The sequence below is a fragment of the Hemitrygon akajei genome, chromosome 11 (genome assembly GCF_048418815.1).
Source record: "Hemitrygon akajei chromosome 11, sHemAka1.3, whole genome shotgun sequence".
NCBI lineage: Eukaryota > Metazoa > Chordata > Chondrichthyes > Myliobatiformes > Dasyatidae > Hemitrygon > Hemitrygon akajei.
The window spans coordinates 140,422,156-140,446,999 of NC_133134.1; positions in this window are offsets into that span (position 1 = coordinate 140,422,156).

Here is a 24,844-nt window from a genome sequence, read left to right on the forward strand (position 1 = left end):
AACCTGGATATATTTGAAGTAAAATGGTGAATCGTAAACTTGAAACCATTCTGAGATTATGAATTATGTGCTTGTCCTTGTTGATCATGGTCATTCATGCTCTTATTTTCAAACTTTAATTGGTTTGGTCTTAATCAGCAGGAGTATTGATATATTGTTGGGGAAGAGAAAGGGAATTATTTTAACAGGTCTTGTGATACTTGTGCTGCCACTAGATTGCTGTTCAGTTTAGATTCTCTTCCTATAGCGCTGATACCCCTTCATCTTTGTTACTCTGGAATAATACTAAAACATGTAATTTTTACCAAAGAAAACCACATATTCATCTCCCTGCCTTTTATAAAGTAGGACTACTAATTTTAATCATGAGATCAAAATTACAAATTGTTATTTGTAACTTTACTTGCACAGTTACCAAATAAAATGCTAAAGTTCCCAAACAGTGCTGTAGAAAATAATTTACTTTTGTACCCTCCAGTGATGTAAAATTGTTAAGTTGTTCAATTCTGAAATTTGTGTGACCTTTTCCCCCTTTACAATCTATTCTATTTCCATCCTCACATCATTGCATTCCTCCATTTTGGACTCTCATTCATTACTAATTTCTTTCATCACATATTTGACAATAAGGTGTTCCATTATGAAATATCTTTATTATGTTCATTATTAAATTGCCTCAAAAAAGTATCTAATTTTAAATGAGATACTGCATCAATGGGGATATCTGGAAACAGTAGAGAGAGGCAGGATCCCAGAGCAAACACTAAGGAATCCAGGGTCAGAAACTCAGAGGTCATGGAGACAGGTCCAAACTTAATCTAGGTTTGACAACTCATACTTTTCATCTGCTTTGATGGCCAAGACATATTGAGTTGAAATGGGTTCAGTTTCAGGGCAATACAAAGAATGCATGTGAACTCTGTATTGGATCTGGATTAATGTTGTTTCTGTTAATCCCAGTACCAGGAGAATTCATTCAAACCCTATGAGTTCCAAGCCAGAGAGTGAAAGCCAAAGTAAACTATTGTCACTTACATTTAATTATAGAATTGAGTGTTACTACTTTGTTATGGTTTCTGATCTATGGAGCCATTGGAACTGTAACAAAGAGATAGACAGGAATCAGTATCAAGTGGCAGGGTAGGCAGAAACAGGTGATCTGCTTTTGAAAGCAGCAGCAATTTGAGTATATCATGAGCAAGAGAGAAACAAGTGGAAAAGAAGTTGGTTGCAAAATCTATAGGATTTGTGCACCCATCTCACTGAAAGGAAATTTCTCAGTGTTAGTGCAGGGAGACATTTTGGATGTGGATTGCATACCTCTGCAGAGAATGCTGCCTAACAGAAAGGAGAAGTAGAGAACGATTAAGCTGAAAACAATGAGGGATGGGAGGTCGTATTCTGCCCCAACTAACCTTGTTTATTCATTGAATGAGTCACAGAATCGGTACAGTGTAGGAGGATGACATTTTTGATTTTAAACCTTGTTTAAAATAACAAGGTTACTACTGGCCTGCTTCAGCCTGAGCTGTATCATAGATACACCCTACACTGATACTCTTGAGAAAATCATACACTGCAAATTCTGCCTCTGCTTCAGCAACTTTCCTGCAGTCTGAAGGCTCCACTTGCCATCCTACTTTATGATAAATACTAGAAACACTATCCAAGGGACCTGTTAGATTTATCTGTCCTTATTCTTCATAATATTTAGTTGAAAAATTTACTTGTAGTAGTGTCACAGTCACAAAGCATCATATGAGCAGCACTGGCAAGAAAAGCATAAATTAATAATAAATGATACAAACTTGTTACAAGAAAACACAATTAGAACAGAAAAAAATAAAGTCCATTTTAGTCCATAGTGGTCAAGGTAGTCATTATCCTGCTGAACTGTCGTGATAAGCATTGTGCTGGTTGGTTCAAGAACTGAATGGTTGAAGGCTAATAGCTGTTCTTGAACCTGGAGGTGTGGGATTTCAGGCTTCCGTACCTCCTGCCCAATGATTGCTGTGAAAGATGGTCTGGGTGGTGGGGACAACTGATAACAGATGTTGGCTTTATGAGACAGCACCTCATATAGAGGCTGCCAATAGTGCAGAGGGATGTACACATGGTGTATTGGATAGAGTCTACTGCTCTTTGCAGCTTCTTATGTTCCTGTGCAATTGCCATACCAGGCCACGGAGCAGTCAGGATGCTTTCAACAATAAATGTTTCTACATGTATTTTAAGAAGTTAAAGCATTAACAGAATTAGTGTCAGTGCTATGGAAAATGAGTCTAGGGTTTTTATAATAGGAAACAAGGGGATGGCAGATAAATTCTAAATGTATTATGGATCAGTCTTTACCACCAAGTAAGATACCATTTCAGATGAGATTCAATTATGTGTCACATGTACATTGAAATATACAGAGAAACATGTTGTTTGTGTAAACCAACATAAACTAAAGATGTGCAAGTGGCAGTCTACCAGTGCCACCACACATTCTGGTGCCCACAATGTTCAACAGAACAACGCTAGCAATAACAACAACAGCAACGAAACAAAACAACAACAGAAAAACAAGCCCCGATTTATGGGAACGAAATCTCCAGGCCTCAAACTCTGGAGTTGCATGGACCTCCTATTCTGGTTCCGCTTACTTGGGGAATCACTGGTCCTCGTTCCTCCTGCCTGTACAAAACTCTGATCGCAGGATTCGGAGAAACTCGGGGTTCATCAGCCCTCGCCCACCGGGCCCACTAGATTCAGTCATTGACCAATTATTGCTGGTCTTTGTCCCCAGCACGTGCCAACCTGATATCTGTCTACAGGGATCTCAGGCTTTTGACCAAGGAGTTCTTTGACCTGGACCTCTACCTCCACCATAACCCATCCCTAAATGTTGACCTGGCCCCTAGCTCCCTGTACTGTCCCCCAAACCATCTTCACCAACCTAAAATAACAACTATGCCTGCGCCATGATCTTGATGGTTTTCACAGCTTGATACTATCTTGAACAGAAGAGAAATACCAGCAAAAGCTGTAAGTCGGCAATTGGAAGGGATTGAGGAAAATAACAATCACCAGGGAAGTGGCAATGAACAAATTTTTAGGGATGTGGGTTGACTAACCTTTGGGTCCTGATATACTTTGATTTAGGGATTTGATGCATAGGTTTTAGTTTTCCAAAATTCCATAAGACCATAAGACATAGGAGCAGAATTAGGTCACTTGGCCTATGTGTCTGCTCCGCCATTCCAGCATGGCTTTTTTATTATCCCTCTCAAACCCAGTTCCTGCCTTCTCCCCTAAACTTTGATGCCCTTACTAATCAAGAACCTATCAACTTCTGCTTTAAAAATACCCAGCGACTTGGCCTGCATAGCTGTCTGTAGCAGATTCACCATCCTCTGGCTGAAGAAATTCCTTCTCATCTCTATTCTGAAGGGAGCTACCTCTATTCTGAGTATGTGCCCTCTGGTTCTAGATTCCTCCACTACAGGAAATACCCTCTCCACATCCACCCTATCTAAGCCTTTCAATATTCAATAGGTTTCAATAAGATCCTCCTTCATTCTCCTAAACTCCAGCGAGTACAGACCCAGAGCCATCAAACATTTCTCACATGATAACTCTTTCATTCCTGGGGTTGTTCTCATAAACCTTCTCTGAACCCTCGCCAGTACATTATTTCTTAGATAAGGGACTCAAATTGCTCACAATATTCCAAGTGTGGTCTGACCAATGCTTGATAAAGTGTCAGCATTCAAGACAAGTTTCTTAGATTGGAAAATAACAAATGTAACTTCTTTATTCAAAAAAACTGTGTATTAGGTGGAGGAATAAGTGGAGAAAGAAAGCAAGAATCAATAGACCAGGTAGCTTGACATTTCCCATACGAAAAATGTAAGAAGCTATTATTAAGCTATTAGAGTAGGGCAGTTAAAGACGTTCAAGGCAATTAGGCAAAGTCAATGTGGTTCTGTGAAAGGGAAATCATGGTTGATCAAATTAACGGAGTTCCTTGAAGAACTAAAATATACTGTGTATAAACAGGAACCGGTGGCTGTACTAGACCCAAATTTCCAGAAGCTCTTTTAACGAAGTGCTTTTTTGAATGCAAATGTGGAAAAAAGAAGTTTGTTGTGTAGAAGCAACATATTGACATGGATAAAAGTTCTGCTGGCTAACAGGGAAGAGAGAGAATGATAAATGGGTCTTTATTTCAGGTTGGCAAGATATTACACAGACTTGGCCACTGGGATCAGGGTTGGGATCTCACCATTTTATCATTTAAATACCTTAGAAGGCATGGCTGCTAACTTTACTTAGGACACAGAGCTGGGTAAGAAAATAAGCAGTGAGGAGGACATGAGGAAGCTACAAAGGGATATACTAAGGATGTAAGTGGGTGAAGATCTGACAAATTGAATAAAATATTGGAAAATATTAAATTGTTGATTTTGTTTGAAGAAAGTGGCTTTACTATCTTGAGATGCTGAGGTTATTGAGTGCCCTACTGGATTACCTACAAAAGCAGGTGCTTTGTCTGGCCACAGCTGATGTGAGGAAGACCCTAGCCAGGGTCAATCCAGGCAAAGCTACAGCACCCAACAACATAGTTAGCTGCATCCTGAAGAAGGGTCTTGGCCCAAAACATAGACTGCTTAGTCCTTTCCACAGATACTGTCCGGCCTGCTAAATTCCTCCAGCATTTTGCATCTGTTGCTTTGGATTTCCAGCGACTGTAGATTTTCTTGTGTTTGTGATACCTAGCTGTATGCTCAAAGACTGTGCAGCCCAGCTAGGCTATGTTCTCACTGACATCTTCAACATCTTCTTGGATCAGTTCACTGCCCCCACAGACCTCAAGGCCACCATCATCATCCCACTGCCCAATAAGCTGAATGTATCTTGCCTCAGTAACTACTGTAAATGGCACTAACCTCAATAATAATGAAGTGCTTCGAGCGGATAGTCATGAACTATATTGAATCCAGACTTCCCACTACATCGGACCCGACCTATTTGCATATCATCCAAATTGGTCCCCCGACAGTGCCATAGCTTCTACCCTTACACAGTTCTGTCCCTCCTGGACAATGCTCTTTCCTACGTCAGAATGCTGTTCGTTGACTTCAGTTCTGCTTTCAATACAATCATTTACCCAGAAGCTGGTGGGTCTCAACACTACCATTTGTAACTGAATCTTGGACTTCCTGACAAAGAGATCATGAGCAGTCCATATTGACAGCAGCATCTCTGGTTCCATCAAGCTGAGCACCGGCAACTCCTCCACCCTACCCCCATCCCGTGCTCCCTAGGGCTGCATGCTCAGCCCTCTGCTGTTCACAATACTAATGCATGACTCTACTGCCAAATCCAGTTCTAACCACATCATTCACAACACAACAGTGGTTGCTTATCAGCAATAATGATGAAAAAGCATGCAGAGAGGAGGTGGAGCAGCTTCTGGAATGGTGTAAACACAGAAACCTGAATCTCAATATGGATAAGACTAAAGAAATGGTCGTGGACTTCAAAAAGGTGCAGGCAGATCACTCGCTAGGGTGCATCAATGATTTTTCTGCGGAGAGTCAGAAACACCAAGTTTCTTGGCATGCACATTACTGACGATCTCATCTGATCCCTCAACAGACTGAATCTTGAAGACTGCTGAAACATTATTGGCGTCTCTCTCTTTGCCCCCACCATTCAAGACATTAATCAGGAGCACTGCATACCCAATGCCTCCAGCATTGTTAAAAATCTCTCCCATCCTCCCCACAATCTCTTTGACCTCCTGCCGTCAGACAAAATGCACTGCAGCATAGGAACCAGAACTGTTAGGCAGTTAGAGTTCGTAACACCTTGCTCCCACCCAGCACACATGTACACACTGTCCAAACGGCCTGCTCCACCCACCCTTACAACTCTTCGGCTCACAGCCACACTCTCTGGTCACTTTTTATCTTTTATTGCTGCTGTTCTCAGCCCAAAATGTTGACTATTTCTTTCTTTCCATGGATGCTGCCAGATCTGTTGAGTTTCTCCAGCATTTTGTGTGTGTTACTCACGTGCAATATTTATATGGCAGCTTGTTTTATTATACACTAATAGCACCAGTAACATGATACTCTCTTACATAATCATGCACCTTGTCCTTTATGTCAAACTGTCAATCTTCAGGCCATGCCACTCAGAGACTTGTGTTAATATTATTTTGTGCTGCTGTGTGTGACTATATGTACTGTGTTTTGCACTTTGACTCTTGAGGAACAATGTTTTGTTTAGCTGCATACATATGCATAGTTGAATGACAATAAACTTGATCTTGAATGTAGGTTCAATAAACTATTAGGAAAGCTCGCAGCATGTTTATTACTTAGAGATTTGAATGAAAGGTATGAAGGTTATTGATCAGTTACAGTTAGGGTTCCAGTGAGACATCTGTGTACAATATCAATTTCATTATTTAACGATTTTAATGCTTTGGAAAAATTTTAGGGACGGTTTACTGGACTAATATGTGGAATGGTAGGTTGTCTTATGAGGGAAGTTTGGACAGGCAAGGCTAGTATCAGTGGTGTTTAGAAGAGGGAAGAGGAACTTGATTGAAACGTATAAAGGTTTTGACAGGGTGAATGCTGAGAAGATAGGCAATCTGGAACTATTCAGGGTCATTATTTAAAATTAAAGGAATTCCCACTTATGAGAAAATTGAAGTAAAAAGAAATTTGCTGAGAGGGTCTAAGGTCTTCAGAACCCACTTCCTGAAAAGAGGTAGAAGTAGAGCCTTTGAATACTTTCAAGGAGAGGATGGGTCGGTTTGTGACAAGCGTGGCTATGAGAAGTGATTTTTAAACAGTGGAAAAGACTTAAGAAGCCATGATTTACACCTGGCCTTAAGCTAACGTCTTTATATCTTTGTATATTCATACACAAGAAATGAATTATTAGTCAAGTTTAATTAAACTTACAATATCATTTGAAAAATAAATATAACACATCTAGCAAAAGTTATGCATCTTGTAAAGCAGGATGATCTGTAATATCATTGTTAGCCCACTTGGTGGAAACCATGAGAATTAACTAGGTCGGGGCCTGAAATACTCGAGAGAATTTTAGTACGTAATACCTTCAAAGCTGCAGAAATGATGCTGTACTCACGAGTGGTGGAGGTAGGTTAGTGCAGGCAGTGTGATAACTGCAATTCATGTGTAGCATTAATAATGACCTTTATTTATTCTGAAAAATTATTACTTCTGAAAAAAGCATATGACCATTTTTGCTTTACAATTTAATATATTTGGGGAATTCTATTTAACACGAAAATCACTTGTATTGCCATGGCAAGGAGTAGGATTGTAGATTAATATTGCTGGGTAAAATATTCTGTTTGAAACAAATTATGATAGGGATTCAATATAAAGGCTAGGCTAGAATAATTTTTGTTTAAGAATTTACTCTAACAACTGGTGGAATAGACATTATGGCCCACTGACTTGTGCATTCTTAGTTAATTAAAAGGACATGTGAGACAGAGCAGCCCTTTATTATTTAATTCTACGATTAATGATATTTTCTCTGAGATAGGTACTGGGATAGGTAAATCAGTTTTTACAGATGATGGAGCTTTATGGATCAGAGGAAAAAATTTCAAACTAACTGTATATAGGATGCAAATAGCGATTAATAAGGTTGAACTGTGGGCAAATAGATGGGGTTTTAAGCTTTCTGTGGGTAAAACACAAAGACGATAAATACATCTGCACTTAATTTGAAATTATATAGTCAAGCTCTTGAAAAAATATCAGTGGTAAGATTTCTTGGCAAGTAGCTGGATAATATGCTGACATGGAAATGCCATATCAGTAAGTTAATTGACAAATGTAAAGGGACATTAAATATCCTTCGGTGTCTATTCTTGGGATGCTACACAAAAATCACATTTGACTCTCTATTTGTTTAATTAGATCAGTACTTGATTATGGCCATATGGCCTATGGATCAGCTTCATCTTCAAATTTAAAATATTTGGATGTGGTACAAGCTCCGGCTTTAAGACTATGTAGTAAGGTCATTTCCTGTTTCAGCTTTACAATTACCCTTACAGTTGCAGAGGCTGAAGTTGTTGTTAACATACTGGCTTAACTTGAGAGGGCCGAGGAATGATCACCTTGTGTCACAAGAAGAATGTTTCTAGTTTTGAGTGGCTGAGTTCTCATCATGCTAGGAATATGAGTTTGCGGGATTACGTCATCTGTCCCACTGTAGCGTTTTGCTAGCTACACCACGGTTTTTCCCAATGGCTTTAGCTGATTTTAGGTTGCATGATTTAATGAAATCCAACGATTTTTGTGCCTGAGTTACAAGTAATAATAAAGAAATGTCCTTATAACTATTTATCAGTGTATACTGCAGAATTAGTTGCCATCATTTTGGGAGGAATTCTGTTCTTGCAGAATTAAAATTTGTTCAGATTCTTTTTCGGTTTTGACTAGTCTTAAAACAGGTCGTTCTAGCAGTAGGTCTGACTTGCTGCTGGATGCTCTTCAAACTTTATTTCACATTCAAGGTATTGGCCTACATGTCTTCATCATATGGGTTCATGCACAGGGAGGCATTGAGGGGGAATGATTGTTTGGCCAAAAAAGCTGCTAAACATTCATCTGTGGATATAGACCTTCCATATAGCAAATCAGAAGCTATGGGGTTGGTGGGGCTAAGAATTGGGGGAGTGTGGCAAGGCTTGTGGGATAATGGGCATAAGGAGAGACACCTCTACAGAATACGTAAAACTGATGGATTGATGTGAGAAGGGGGTAAGACAAGAAGGGAAGGATTTATATTGCCTCCAGTTAGAATTGGGCATACTATGTTTAATTATTCCTTGTGTCTTGTTGGAAAACAACACTCTGGGGTGTATAGGTGTTGTCATCATTATGAAACAGTTGAACACGGTCTTCTACAATGGTTGAAAGAAAGCAAATGTAGGCTGCACTACTAGCTTTGGGAGTTCATAGTTTTCATTTAAAAGCTTTACTAAGTTATGGAAGTGACTTTAATTTAATTCAACATATTGTCTTTCATTTATTAAAATCTATAAGGCTTTTGGGGGTAATTTAGTTTTCAGTTGATCAAGAACTAGTAGGGGTTTTAATTCTCAACTCTATACCACACTCCAGTCCAGATGGTGGCAGTAGTGCACCTTTAAGTTGGACTGCCAACTCCATTAAAAGCCAGAAGAAGAAGGTGCAACTGCTGCTGAGTCAGTATCTTGGCAAAAACTACACCGTGAATTCACTCACAATCCCTGTGCAATCTGACAGAGCTTTAACAGTTTTGTAAAGCAGAATGGGGAAAAATTGCAGTGTCCAGATGTGCAAAGCAGATAGAGACCTATCCAAACAGATTCAAGGCTGTAATTGCTGCCTAAGGTGCATCTACTAAATACTGACATAAAGGAGGCGAATATTTGTGCAATCAATTATTCTTTCTTTATCAATCAATCATTTTATTAATTAAAAAATACATATATTTAAACAAGAGGAGAATTATCTCAAATATCTATATCAATAACAATTCATATAAAAGGTGAAATAAACATTATCAAGATCATACATTGTATTAATCTAATAGTATATAATAAAAATAAGATAATTAATTCTCCTCTTATCATTCCATGAAAAGAAGAAAAAAAAGAAACTTTTATAATTTTATATACTAAAAAAAACAAGAAAAAAAGGGACTGGGCAGCTCATACTGAGAGTAAAAGCAAGAAAAAAGAGAAACTTTCTGATCAAATCCAAAGTTTCGAGAAAGTAAATGGAATTATTTTGTGTTTTATTTTTGTAATTAATGTGGATCACATTGTAGAGATATGTTTTCACTCTGACACTAAAGAGTCTTTTCTGTTGATCAGAGGATAAGAGAGTGACCTTACTTATTATGACATTGAATGAGGCCATTTAGCTCATTGGTTGGGTGGCAGACAAAAATAGTAAAGATCTTAAAATAGAGACTAACTAGCTCCAAGCCCTGCACAGTTATGGTTCTAAGAGAGTTGGGTTGGATTAAACTAAACGGCTCCATAAAGGTTGTCCCATCATTTGTTCCATTTAATGTGATGTCACTCTTCCAGAGCCTCCAGTCTTTCCACCTGACATGAGCCCTAATTTCACACTGCTAATGTAGGCCTGTGCCTAATGACAACAGCCTATGAATACAGTTGCTCCCTTAAGACTCACTTGACCCACAACACCATGACATCCAGCATCTCCCCACTCTGGTTCTAGCATCACACATCTAATGCACCACGGCCCATTCACCTGTCTCTGTGCCCTATACATCTGAGGTTAGTCCTTCCAATCACTCACTGTAAGCTAGCTTCCAATCTTACCTGTCCCTGACACCAATTTCCTTCATTCTCTTCTCCACTTGTCTCTCCCTCTTTTTCTCTTCTGTCACCAACTATGGTATAGCACTGGAGATCAAACCATCTAACAGTCTTGTTCTCAATACAGCTGGAGGCAACTAGGAAATGAAGACACACAAAACATTGACCAGATGTTGTTAAATTTTGCAAGATGTTACACAAATCTTTACTTATTGCTCATGGATGTACACACGTTTGTAGATCAACCTTCTGACTACCCAACAATACTCCTATGCTCCTTCCCATCTTCTTATCAATGTGATGGACCATATCCTACTAAGCATTGATATATCAGTAAGGAACACTTATTAGTAAGGAAGATAGCTTTTTGATTTCATTACAATGAGTAGCCCCTAGAAATACCCTTTTCCAAAAAATATCTGTTAATCTTTGAGAATAGCTGTGAAGAAATTCTAAAAATTCATTTGGGATAATATCTTATATTATACCATTAGATCTCCAAAGATCTTCACCTTGTCGTGGTGGAGAGACATACGAGTTCCTGCAGTCCTGAAAGCGATACCATTTGGAGTTTAACCATTGAGCCCTTGGCTCCTGGTAAGGTCCCCAATGGCAGTAAGGTCAAGGGAGAGGTTACAGACAGAGAGAGATCCAATCAAGACCTTAGTGGTGGAACCGGTGGAAGATGACGATGCATCACAACGGCAGTGAAGACAGAAGAAGGCTGCAGCAGTGAGGGGTTATGTGGTAGCTGCCCATGCATCATCCTCCCCACATAACAAAGTCACACACAGGTGTTCTCCCACCGAGGAATCCACCCTAACATCCCACATATGTGGATCCAGAATCAGCCATACAGTCTCCTGAGGACCCACCAATAGACAACCCCTTTGGATAACATCAAACTCGACTTGACTGATCACATTACTACTACTATCAAGATCTGTTTTTTTTTCCCTTACATTATAAAATCAGTCAGCACTCTATCATTAGAAGACCTTTGCATAATTTCAGCAAGTAATCATGAAAGGTAAAAATAATTCACATCAAAGACAAATGTTTAAATGTTACCAAGTTTACTATTTCAACAGAATCAAAGTAACCACATTTAAGACAAAATTGTTTTATCACTGCAAAGGCAATAAATGTAATTTTGCTCAAAATGCTTATTACACATAAATCAGTCAATTACAGCTATTTGCCAGGAAAGAATTTCTTTAATTGCTATGTTCCTTTTCATATTTCTATCAAATTTCTTTTTAAACCTTAATAACTTGATCAAAAAGCTGAAGAATACAAAAAGGGAAATGCTGGAAGAATCCCATAATGCAAATACTTGCTTATTCTGTCATAGGTTACACTAAATTTATTTATTTTCTAAAGGAAAAAACAAAGTCTTTTTTTAAACTTTTTCCCATCTTTCAAATGTTAATCAAGTAAACTTTTTAGATGCTGTCTCTCAACCGCGAATCAAATTCTCTATCTTCATCATTCCCATGTTGTTCAGGGTTGCTTTCAATGCCTTGACATTTCCATGGTCTCGTCAGCATGGTAACAAAAAGGCTTAAAATTTTTGCTCATGCCAGTTTGGCTCATTAGTGGCCATTTCACCGCCGAATTAGAAGAGTTTGGATTCGATCCCAAGGTAGAATTTAACAAATAATTCCATTTAGTATTTCTGAACATACAATTAACTGATGCAGTTGTATGATATCAATCTTGTGCATCAGCTTTCTGCTCGGGGTGCAAAAGATATTTTGGCTAAAGCTGAAAAGTGCTTGGTATATTGACTTTCTTTTATCAGCTAAACAGATTGGGCCAAATAGTGCTCACATCTTGCAAATAGTTCTAAAGGGAACCACTGGGTATCTCCTCCTTACTCTCAGATATGTCTTTGTACCTATACAATGTACAGCTGTAGTGAGCTTAAGACTGCGGACCTGCATTTCTAACCATCACTTCTCCCTGGAATCAACAGAGTTCAACAACAGAGCAGAGAAAATGAATGGACTTTGCCATGTTCAGTAACCAACACTGAGTTACAAGTAATTAAATAGTTTTCTTTACCTTAATGTTTTAATTGATTTTGAGGCTTAATTGTGTTTTAATTTAATTTTATTTTTTGTTTTTATTTTTAACTTTTTTAATAATTATTTGAGACTATTTGAATTGATTTTAAAAATCTTTAAAGTAGGTCAAAGCCCTTTGAATGCAGAAAGTGATGAAAACAGTATCAAAGTTTGAAGTAAATTTATTATCAAAATACATTTATGTTACAATATATTACCTTTGGATTCATTTTCTTGCAGGCATTTACAGAAAAAAAAGAAGTGTAATAGAATTTTACAGAAAAAAAACTATACATAATCCAAGGCTATTAAACACCAATCAGCAATTTGCAAAATGAAGACAAACTTTGTAAGTAAGGAGTTACATTTACGAACACCCATAGGCCCTGTCGACCCTGTGATTTTAGTCTCTGAGGCTGAGATAAAAGCACCTTTTAGGAGGGTGAATCCTCTCACTTCATCAGTTAGGAGTACTCACCTGCTTCAAACAGGCTTCAATCATACCAGTGCCAAAGAAGAACATGATAACATGACTTCATGACTATCACCCAGTAAAATTTACATCCACAGTGATGATGTGTTTTGAGAGGATGGTGATGAAACATATCTATCCATGCCTGAGGAGTGACTTGGATCCACTACAATTTGCCTTCCATCACACCAGGTCAACAGCAGATGCCGTTTCATTGGCTCTTCACTCAGCCCTGGAACATCTGCACAATGAAGATGCATTCATCGAGATGCTCTTCATTGACTACGGCTCTGCATTCAATATTGTCATCCCCATCAAAACTAATCAACAAACTTCAAGACCTGGAAGTTCCTCCTTCTGCAAGTGGTTCCTCGATTTCCTCACTTTCCTCATTTAGTTCAGATTGGCAACAATATCTCCCCAATCACCATCAGCACAGGTGCTTAGCCCCCTGCACTACTCACTTTCTAGTTATGACTGTTCTAATACCATATTTAAGTTTGCTGACAACACCACTGGCATTGGCCAAATCAAAGTTGATGACAAATTGGCATATAGGAAGGAGATTGAAAACTTGGCTGAGTGGTGCCTCTACAACAACCTCTCTCACCATCAGATAAACCAAAGAGCTGATTATTGACCATAGGATAAGCAGACTGGAGGTTTATGAGCTCTCATCCCCTGTGTTCATTAGGGGATCAGAAGTGGATAGGGTCAGCAACTTTAAATTCCTCTGTGTTATCATTTCAGGGGATCTGACCTGGGTCCAGCACATAAGTGCCATTACAAAGAAAGCAGGGCAGTGCCTCTACTTTCTTAGAAGTTTGTGAAGATCCAGCATATCATCTAAAACTTTGATGAGCATCTATTGAATTACAGTGGAGAGTATATTGACTGGTTGCATCACAGCCTGGTATGGAAACACCAATACCCTTGAATGGAAAAGACCACAAAAAGTAGTGGATACAGCCCAGTCCATCCCAGGTAAAACCCTCCCCACCAATGAGCATATCTACACGTAGTGGTATCTCAGGAAAGCAACATCCATCATTAAGGGGCCCAACCATCTGGGCTATGTTTTCTTCTCACTGTCGCCATCAGGATGGAGGTACAGGAGCCTTAAGTCCTATACCACCAGGTGCAGAAATGGTTATTACCCCTCAGCCATCAAGCTATTGAACTAGAGTGGATAACCTCACTCACCCCAGTACTGAGTTGATTGCATAACCTATGGACTCACTTTCAAGGACTTTACAACTCATGTTCTCAATGTTATGTATTTTTATTTAATATATTATTATTATTATTATTATTATTATTATTATTATTATTATTATTATTATTATTATTATTATTATTATTATTATTATTATTATTTTTACCTGCTTTTCTTTATATATTTCTAGATTGGTTGCTTTCCCATCTTTGAGTATAGTTTTTCATCAATTCCATTGTTTCCTATTATTTAGTGTGAATGCCCACAGAAAATGAATCTCAGGATAGAGATTATTTGATAATAAATGTACTTTGAACTTTGAAATAAGATAATACTGAGAACAAGAGTACTTGAAAGTAAGTCTGTAAGTCTTAGAATCAGTTCAATAGGAGTGGAGAATAAAGATATCATCACTGATTCAGGAGCCTGATAGTTGTAGGGTAATAACTGTTTCTGAAACTAGTGGTGTGGGCCCTAATGCTCCTGTATCTCCTTCCTGATGGCAACATTCCAGAGGGATGATGGCTTTGAACATCCACTCAGTCTGTTCAACTTACCTGGTGCAGAACAACTGGGATGGAGGATGATTTTGTTCAAGTATCATCTTCGTCATTTTCTCTGTAAAATTCCTGCTTTTGTGTTTTATTTTTCCTTCGGAGATGTGTTTCCCTGACAAATTTGGCAACCCCTTAACATATCATGAGCACATGCTGGGGCCAATTTTAAAATATTCAGAGGAGGAGGCAGCCCAGGATTTAAACAGAATGTGTTAAATTTTGCATAGGTTAAGCTGCAAAACTAATATTGAATCCAACAAAGCTGATACAGGCCAGGCGTGAAAACACAAGGAGGTGGACTCTGATTGGTTGCAAGTTACCTTTTCGATAGTTCTAGCTGAATTTGCTTATTGTGGAAATAGGACAATTCATCTAGGTTGATGATGTTAGTTCAAAAAGGGTTAAATTAAGGTTTAATCATATTGATTATTTTCAATCATCATCAAAGGACAAGGTTTAGTATTTCAGAATAAAAATTAAGCAGTTATTAAAATAACAGCTGGAAGTGTAAACTGCATCAGATGCTCTCAGATTCAATTTCCTTGTTGACAAGATTAATAGTTTTTACTTCCTTTAAAAAATCTTTAAAGAAATTGATGCAGGTAGGCCATTTCAGTGTAGTTTCCACAAGATAAAAGTGCAGAAAGTTCTCAGACTCACTCAGAGAAATGGAATGGTTGCACAGATCCACGGAAGTGCTCTGCTAGGATTGGGATTGATCCAAACTGTTGAACTTGAGCAGGCTTTCTATATAGTTTGGTCCATTATATCCTAGCATGAGAATGCTTCATACTGTCAGCTTGACGTGCAATGCCAAAGATGCAGTACATTGTGTTTAATGCCACAGTACTGACATCTGTCACCATGATGACATTAAATATTACCCACCAGAAATTTGAAACACAATTATTTATGAGTGCATTGGAAGTGTTCATTATAAATGACTGTCATAAACATTACAATAAAATTATCAGTGATAATTTACACCTTTAATAGATGAAGTCTTTTCAAAAATGTATACATATCTTGCTGCTGCACAGAGAAAATTATTTTTTGGATGCTATTTGTATTCAGTAGGAAGTGAAATATTTCCATCACGAAATTCATGAATATCGAGAATCACACATTCACACCAAAGTAGATGTTCCAAAAAGCAATTGACTCAATGAAAGAATGGATATTTTGTTGAGGTGAAAAATGGGTTTCAACTTACAAATAAATTGGCATTAACAAACAGTTATTAACAGTGCAAGTTTTGATTGCTATCATGTGAGTAGGAACATGAGAAGCAACCAATCACAGTGCTTTCAGAAAAATACTTCGATAATGTGTCACACGAGATTATTAAATAAATTTATGTATTTGGTGTAATATAAGTATTATATGATGTCATACAGTATACATAGTTTGAAAATATATTTACTTTGAACTGCGTTGCTGTGGATTGAGGATTGATAATTAGATAGAAAACAGAATAGGAATGAATTGTTAATTAGGAGATTGTGGCTAATGGGATGCCGCATGCAGGGATTGATGCTGGGTCCCAGCTATTTATAATATACAACATACTATATATATATAATTTGGATAAAAGGGATAAAGTGAAATTAATCCAAGTTCTGAATCAGAATCAGCATTAGAATCAGGTTTATTACCACAGGCATGTGTCATGAAATTTGTTAACTTAGCAGTAGCAGTTGAATGCAATACATAATATAGAAGAAGAAAAAAATAATAATAAGTAAATAAGTAAATCAGTTACTGTATACATATAATGAATAGATTAAAAATCATGCAAAAACAGAAATAATATACAAACGTATATTAAAAAAGTGAGGTAGTGTTCATGGGATCAATGTCCATTTAGGAATCGGATGGCAGAGAGGAAGAAGCTGTTTCTGAATCACTGAGTGTGTGCCCTCAGGTTTCTGTACCTCTTTCCTGATGGTAACAGTGAGAAAAAGGCATGCCCTGGGTGCTGAGGGAGCTTAATATTGGTTGCTGCCTTTCTGAGACTCTGCTCCTTGAAGATGCCCTGGCTACTTTGTAGGCTAGTACCCAAGATGGAGCTGACTAAATTTACAACCCTCAGCAGCATCTTTCGGTCCTGTGCAGTAGCCCCTCCATACCAGACAGTGATGCAGCTTGTCAGAATGCTCTTCACTTTACATCTATAAAAGTTTTTGAGTTTTTTTGTTAACATACCAAATCTCTTCAAACTCCATTAGGAGTCTTGCCTTCTTTGTAGCTGCATATATGTTGGGACCAGGTTAGGTCCTCAGAGATCTTGACACTCAGGAACTTGAAAATGCTCCCTCTCTCCATTTTTGATCCCTCTATGAGGGTTGGTATGTGGTCCTTTGTCTTACCTTTCCTGAAGTCCACAATCAGCTGATGATAGAGTGCAGGTTTGCTGATGATAGCATTCCAGGTGTGAACTGTGGAGGTGGTATGAAGAGGCTTCAATGGGGTAGAGACGAGGCATGTTTAATATAATTTAGAAAAGAATGAGATTATCCACTTAGATAAAATTAAAACAGAAAGGGTATCATCAAATGGTGAGTGATTGAAAGGATCTGGTGTTCAGAATTGTTGAAGGAGCTGGTGCGTGGAAATGAATGAAAGTTAACATCCAGGTATAGCAGCAGTTAGGAAGACTGGCAAGGAGATTTGAGTACTAAAGTAAAAGTATCTTGCTCCAATTACATAGGGCCCTGAAGTGATCACATCTGGAATATTGTGTCTAGATGTAAAATCTCAAAGAAATAGAGTGGTGGTATACTAGATGACCTGCTACCACAGTTCTTTCATCAAACAACTACCCAGCTCTTTACTTACCCCACCCCCACCACACCCTCCAGTTTCACATATCACCTTGTGGTTCTTCCTCCCTTCCTCCCACTTTCTCACTCTGACTCCTTACCTTCTTTTTCAGTCCTGATGAAGGATCTTGGCTGGAAACATCAAATGTACTCTTTTCTATAGATGCTGCCTTGCCTGCTGAGTTTCTCCAGCATTTTGTGTGTGTTGCTTGGACTTCCAGCATCTGCAGATTTTCTCTTGTATGCTGATTCCAGGAATGGTGGGTTTGACAATAGCAGGGCACATTAATGGGCTTACTGTCTCAAGTTAAGAGGACGAGGAGGTGATGTTATTGAAACGTACACATTTCTTATAGAGTTTGAGAGGGTAAATGTGATGGAGATTGAGTGGAGTGTTCACAGTTAGTGGACATTGCGTCAAGTGCCAAGGATTGAGCAAATCAGAACTGAAAAAGAGTTTTTTTTCCTTTCAGACAGTAGTGAAAATTGGGAATTTTACATTGATGAGGGCTGTGGAGGCTCAGTAGCTCAACAAGTTCAAGACAGGGCTTGACAGAATTTAGATATGAAGAGATATTGTGTTTTCAAAGGAAAAGGATGACAGGTGAAAGCATTTGTTTGTGAGGCAAAGAGAGGGTAGATGAGTTAGAAAAAAAGTTCCAAATAGTCTATAGGTACATTAAGAACATAAACAACAAAAGAACAACCAAGGGAGGAGAAACAGGCAATGTTTCTGATTGGAATCCTTCATCAGAACTGAGAAATATAGCAGATGAAAAGTTTAGTTTGGCAAAGAAGGTGACAGAAGTGTAGATAGAACAGAGAGAATATCTCTGACAGAATGACCCCAGATTAGTTAATATGGCATTTCAGTAGTAGTTAAGGTCTGGTTGAGCTTATTTGTCCATGTAATGTGTTGCTAACAATATATTGGGGCATACCTAATAGACCAGAACATACAAAAATGAGGAAAAACAGCCAAAAATATGATGGGTAGAAATGGCCAGTTCAGATACTTACAGAACGAACAAGCTGAAGTTGGAGAATTTTTTAATGATGAGATGCTGACCCTCAAGTCTGAGCTGGGTCTGATTGTTGGGCAGGAGGCCTCAGACTGAGCATAAAAATGGGATGCTGAATTAAAGTGGCAGGGAATGGGAAAATAAGGGTCAGTTTTGCAGACTAAAAGCTGTTGCCCCACAAAGTGATCACACATTCTACATTTGGGTTCTCCATTGTTGAGGAAACCATATTTATTTTAATTTATTTTGTTATTTACAGATAGAGCGTGGAATGGGCCTTTCCAGGCCTTCAAGCTGCAGCAACCAACAAACCCTGATTTAACCCTAGCCTAATCACAGGACATTTACAATGACCTGTTAACCTACTAATGGATGCGATGGGAGATGAGGGCCTTGATACAATAGCTATCACTAAAGAAATAATGCTGAGCAAACTTATGAATTGACTTTATTTCTTACATCCTTCACATACATGAGGAGTCTCTGTCTAAATGTGCAATTTATAGTAATTTGTAGTAAATGGTATGTACAACAGGACAGTCAGTATGGCATAGAAATACAATTGTATCAGCGTGAATTAATCAGTCTGATGGCCTGGTGGAAAAAGCTGTCCTGGAGCCTGTTGATCCTGGCTTTTATACTGCAGTACAGTTTCCCAGATGGTAGCAGCTGGAACAGTTTGTGGTTGGGATGACTCAGGTCCCTAAAGATTCCTTGGGCCCTTTTTATGCACCCGTCTCTGTAAATGTCCTGAATAATGGGAAGTTCACATCTACAGATGCACTGGGCTGTCCGCACCACTCCTTGCAGAGCCCTGCAATCGAGGGAAGTACAGTTCCCATACCAGGTAGTGATGCAACCAGTCAGGATGCTCTCAATTGCGCCCCTGTAGAAAGTCCATAGGGTTTGGGGATTCATACAAAAACTTCTTCAATGACCTGCGGTGAAAGAGGCACTGTTGTGATTTTTTCACCATACAGCCAGTATGTACAGACCGTGTGAGGTCCTCGGTGATGTGGACGCCAAGGAATTTAAAGCTGTTCACCCTCTCAACCCCAGATCCATTGATGTCAATAAGGATTAATCTGTCTCCATTCCTCCTCTAGTCCACAGCCAGCTCCTTTGTATTTAAGATAAGGCCAATCAATGTAGTGTCATCAGCAAATTTAATTAGCAGATTGGAGCTGTGAGTGGTGACACAGTCATGGGTATATATGGGTATGGGGGACCTGTGTTGAGGGTCAGAGGGGCAGAGGTGAGGGAGCCCACTCTTACCACCTGCTGGCGATCTGACAGGAAGTCCAGAATCCAGCTGCACAAGGCAGGGTGAAGGCCGAGGTCTCTGAGCTTCTTGTTAAGCCTGGAGGGAACTATGGTGTCGAATGCTGAACTGTAGTCCAAGAATAGCATCCTCACATGAGTATCCTTCTTCTCCTGATGTGTAGGGATGGTGTGTAGAGCTGTGGCTATTGTGTCATCTGTCATTGGTTGTGTCAGTAGGTGAATTGTAGGGGGTCCAGTTTGGGTGATAGCGAGCTGCAGATGTAGTCCTTGACCAGCTTCTCAAAGCGTTTGCTTATTATTGATGTGAGTGTGACAGGACACCAGTCATTCAGATATGTTACCTTGTTTTTTTTTAGGTAAGGGGACAATGGTGGATGTTTTGAAGCAGGAGGGCACTCGACACTGGGAGAGGGAGAGATTAAAAATGTTTATAAACACGCCTGCCAGTTGTACTGCACACATTCTGAGTCCCCACCCTGGGATGCCGTCCGGTCCCGCAGCCTTGCGACTGTCCACTTGTTGGAAACACCTGCGTACTTCAGCCTCAGAGATGACCAAGGTGCAGGTCGCCTTGGCAGCTCTCCGTGGGGCGTCGGTGTTGGTGATATCAAACTGAGCGTTAAAAAAGGTTTGCCTCATCTGGGAGAGAGGCAGCGATGTTGACAGTGCCACTGTGCTTAGCTTTGAAGTCTGTGATGGTGTGTAGACCTTGCCATAAACTGGGTGTGTTGTTGCTGCAGAGTTGTGACTGGATCTTGTACCTGTATTGTCGTTTTTCTGCCTGGATGACATCGTGTAGATCGTAGCTGCATTTCGTGAGCTCCTGTTGGTTACTGGCAAAGTAAACTCTGTCTTGCGTGGTAAGTGCTTCTTGCACAGAACTGTTGATCCAGGGTTTCTGGTTTGGATAGACCCTGACCGATATTTGGGGGACAACATGCTTGACGCACATCCAGATGAAGCTCCTGACCCCTTGCATGAACCCTGAGACATCCTCATCATGAAAGACATTCCAGTTGACATCATCAAAGCAGTCCTGTACTGTGGAGACCAATTATCGGACCAACAATGGACTGTATTTACTATGGCCACCTCTTGCTCAGCCTCTGCCTGTACATCAGCAGAAGCAAGATGGAGGTGTGATCCAACTTTCCAAACGGCGGACAGAGAGCACTTTGTAAGTGTTGCAGAAGGGCGAGTAGCAGTGGTTGGCCGAGTATGTTATCTCTCCGTGTGCTCAACTGGATGTGTTGACAAAACGTCAGAGAGACACTAGGCAGCGATGCTCTATTAAAGTCTCCGGTGACAATGAAGGCAGCCTCTGGGTGTACAGTCTCCAGGGTGCTGACGATCTCGTACACTTCCTTCTGAGCCAGGTCAGCATCGGCGTGCAGCAAAATATACACAGCTGTGATAATAACAGCCATGAACTCCCTAAGCAGCCAGAAAGGTCTACACAGCAGCACAAGGTACTCCAGATCCAGGGAACAAAAGGATTTGAGGGCATGCACATTCCACAGGTCGCACCAGGTATTATTGACCATGAAGCAAACCCCACCTCCTTTACTCTTCCCAGAGACGTTTTTAAACTGTCCGTCCGGAACAGGGAGAACCCAGAAGGCTTGATGGCATGATCCAGTATCTCCTCCATCAGCTAGATCTCCACAAAGCATAAGATGTTACATTCCTTTGTTTTCCACTGATAGGAGATTCTGGGCCTGAAGTTAGATAAGTCCTCTGGTCCTGATGGAATGCATCCGAGGGTACTGAAAGAAATGGCAGAAGTTATAGTAGAGGCTTTGGTGATAATTTACCAAAATTTTCTGCACTCTGAGCAGATTCTGGCGGATTGGAAGATGGCGAACGTCATGCCACTGTTCAAAATAGGATGCTTGCATATAGGCCAGTTCGTTTAACATCTGAAGTTTGAAAATGCTTGAAGCTATCATTAACAAAGAAAATCTGGAAAGAAATGGATCCATCAGGCAGACGCAGTATGGGTTCAGCAAAAGGCAGGTCTGACAAACTTACTGGACTTCTTTGAGTGCAATGGAGGGAGGGGAACAGATGGACATTATTTACTTGGATTTCCAGAAGGTGTTTGATAAGGTGGCGCATAAAAGACTTATCCATAAGATGAGGATGCATAGAGTTGTGGTTGGTGTAATAGCATGAAATGAGGATTGGTTACCTAATAGAAAGCAGAGAGTTGGGATACATGGGTGTTGCTCTGGTTGGCAATCAGTGGTGAGTGGTGCCACAGGGGGCAGTGCTGGGCCCACAACTGTTCACAATGTACATTAACGATCTGGAAGAGGGACTGAGTGCAGTGTATCTAAATTTGCTGATGAGACTAAATTGAGTGGAAAAGCAAATTGTGCAGAAAATATGGAGAGTCTGCAGAGAGAAATAAATAGATTAAGTGAGCGGGCAAGGGTCTAGTAGATGGAATACAATGTTGGTAAATCCACTTTAGAAGGGACAATGGAAGAGCAGATTATTATTTAAATGTGTAAAAATTGCAGCATGCTGCTGTGCAGAGGGACTTGGGAGTACTTGTACATGAATCACACATGGTTAGTTTGCAGGTGCATCAGGCTATCAAGAAGGCAAATGGGATGTTGGCCTTCATTGCTAGAGGGATTGAATGTAAGAGTAAGGAGGTTGTGCTGCTACTGTAGAAGGTACTGGTGAAGATACACCTGGAGTACTGTGTGCAATTCTGGTCTCCTTACTTGAGGAAGAATATACTGGCTTTGGAGATGGTGCAGAGGAGGTTCATCAGGTTGATTTCAGAGATAAGGGGGTTAGACTATGAGGAGAGATTGAGTTGCCTGGGACTGTACCCACTGGAATTCACAAGAATGAGAGAAGATCTTATAAGCACATATAAAATTATGGAAGGCATAGATAAGATAGAGGCAGGAAATTTGTTTCCTTTAAGACTAGACTTGGAGACATAGCCTCAAGGTCTAGGGTGTAGATTTAAGACGGCGATGAGGAGGGTGTTGAATCTGTGGAATTCTCTGCCCAATAAGGTAGTGGAGGTTACTTTAGTAAATATATTTAAGACAGGGTTGGATAGATTTTTGCATAGTAGGGGAATGAAAGGGTTATGGGAGAAAGGCAGGTAGGCGAAGATGAGTCCATGGTCAGATCAGCGATGATCTTATCGAATGGCGGAGCAAGCTGGGTAATAAAGATGTCGAACAACAACAGGGCCACTGCTGATCCCTGTGGCACTCCACTAGTCACAGGCCTCCAGTCAGAGAGGCAGCCACTAAGTAGCCGGGCAACATTGGCTATCCTCCAGTCCTCCAGCACCTCACCTGTTGCAAAGGATGATTTAAATATCTCTGCTAGGGCCCCAGCAATTTCTGCACTTGCTTCCTGCAGAATCCGAGGGAACACCTTGTCAGGCCCTGGGGACTTATCCTCCCCGATTTGCCTCAAGACAGCAAACACCTCCTCCTCTGTAATCAGTATGGAGTCCATGACGTTGATGCTGTTTTGCCGCACTTCTATAGACTCAATGTTTGTCTCCTGAGTGAATACAGATGCGGTTAAGGTCTCCCCACCTCTTTGGCTCCACTCATGGATTACCATTCTGACCTTCCAGAGGACTCGTTTTGTCCCTTGCAATCCTTTTGCTTTTAACATATCTCTGGAATCCCGTGTGATTCTCCTTCAGCTTGTCTGCTAGAGCAACTTCATGCCTTCTTTTAGCCTTCCTGATTTCTTTCTTAAGTGTTCTCTTGCATTTCTTGTACTCACAAGCACCTCATTTGTTCCTACCTACCTGCCTTTACCTGTGATATACCATTTTTTTCCTTAACCAGGGCCTCAATAGTTCTTAAAAACCAAGGTTCCCTACACCTGTAGTCTTTACCTTTTATTCTGACAGGAACATACAAGCTTTGTACTCTCCAAATTTCACTTTTAAAGACTAATAACACCTTTTTCCAGAAAACAACCTGCTCCAATCCACACTTGCCAGATCCTTTCTGATACCATCAAAATTGGCCTTTCTCCAGCTTAGAATTTCAACTCACAGACCAGACCTATCTTTTTGCATATTTACTTTGAAACTAATGGCATTGTGATCACCAGATGCAGAGTGTTCACCTACATAAACTTCTGTCACCTGCCCTGTTTCATTCCCTAGTGGCAGATCAAGAATCGCACACTCTCTTGTTGTGACTTCTTTGGACTGTTTAAGAAATCATACCTGAACACATTTGACAAACTCTGTCTCATTTAGTCCTTTCAGTATGGGAGTCGCAGTCGATATGCAGAAAGTTAAAATCACCTACTATACCAACCTTATGTTTCTTGCATCATCTGCAATCTCTCTACAAGTTTGTTCTTTTAACTCCCTAAACTGCTGGATAGTCTGTAATATATCACCACTAACATGGTCATATCTTTCTTCTTACTCATTTCCATCCATAATACCTCATTAGATGAGTTCCCAAGTCTGTCCTGGCTGAAACTGCCATGATATTTTCTTTGACTAGTAATGTCACCCCACCTTCTTTAATGCCTCCCACTTTGTTGCGTCTAAAACAATGAACCCTGGAATATCGAGCTGCCAGTCCTAACCCTCCTGCAACCACATCTCACTAATAACTACAATATTATAATTCCAGGTGTTGATCCATGCTCTGAGCTCATCTGCCTTTCCTACAATACATCTTGCATTGAATTATACACAGCTCGGGACATTTGTTGCACCATGCTTAACCTTTTGATTTCTGACTTTATCCAAGGTCTTACACAACATCAACACTATTTGTTCTGGCACTCTGGTTCACATCCCCTGCAACACTGGTTTAACCTCCCCCCCCCCCCCCACCCCCGTGCAGAACTAGCCAACCTGTCTGCTAGGATATTAGCCCCCTCCAGTTCAGGTGTAAACCGTCTCTTCTGTATAGGTCTCACCTTCCCTAGAAGGGAGCCCACTAAACCAAAAATACTGAAGTCCCTCCTCCTGCACCATCTCCTTAGCCATGTGT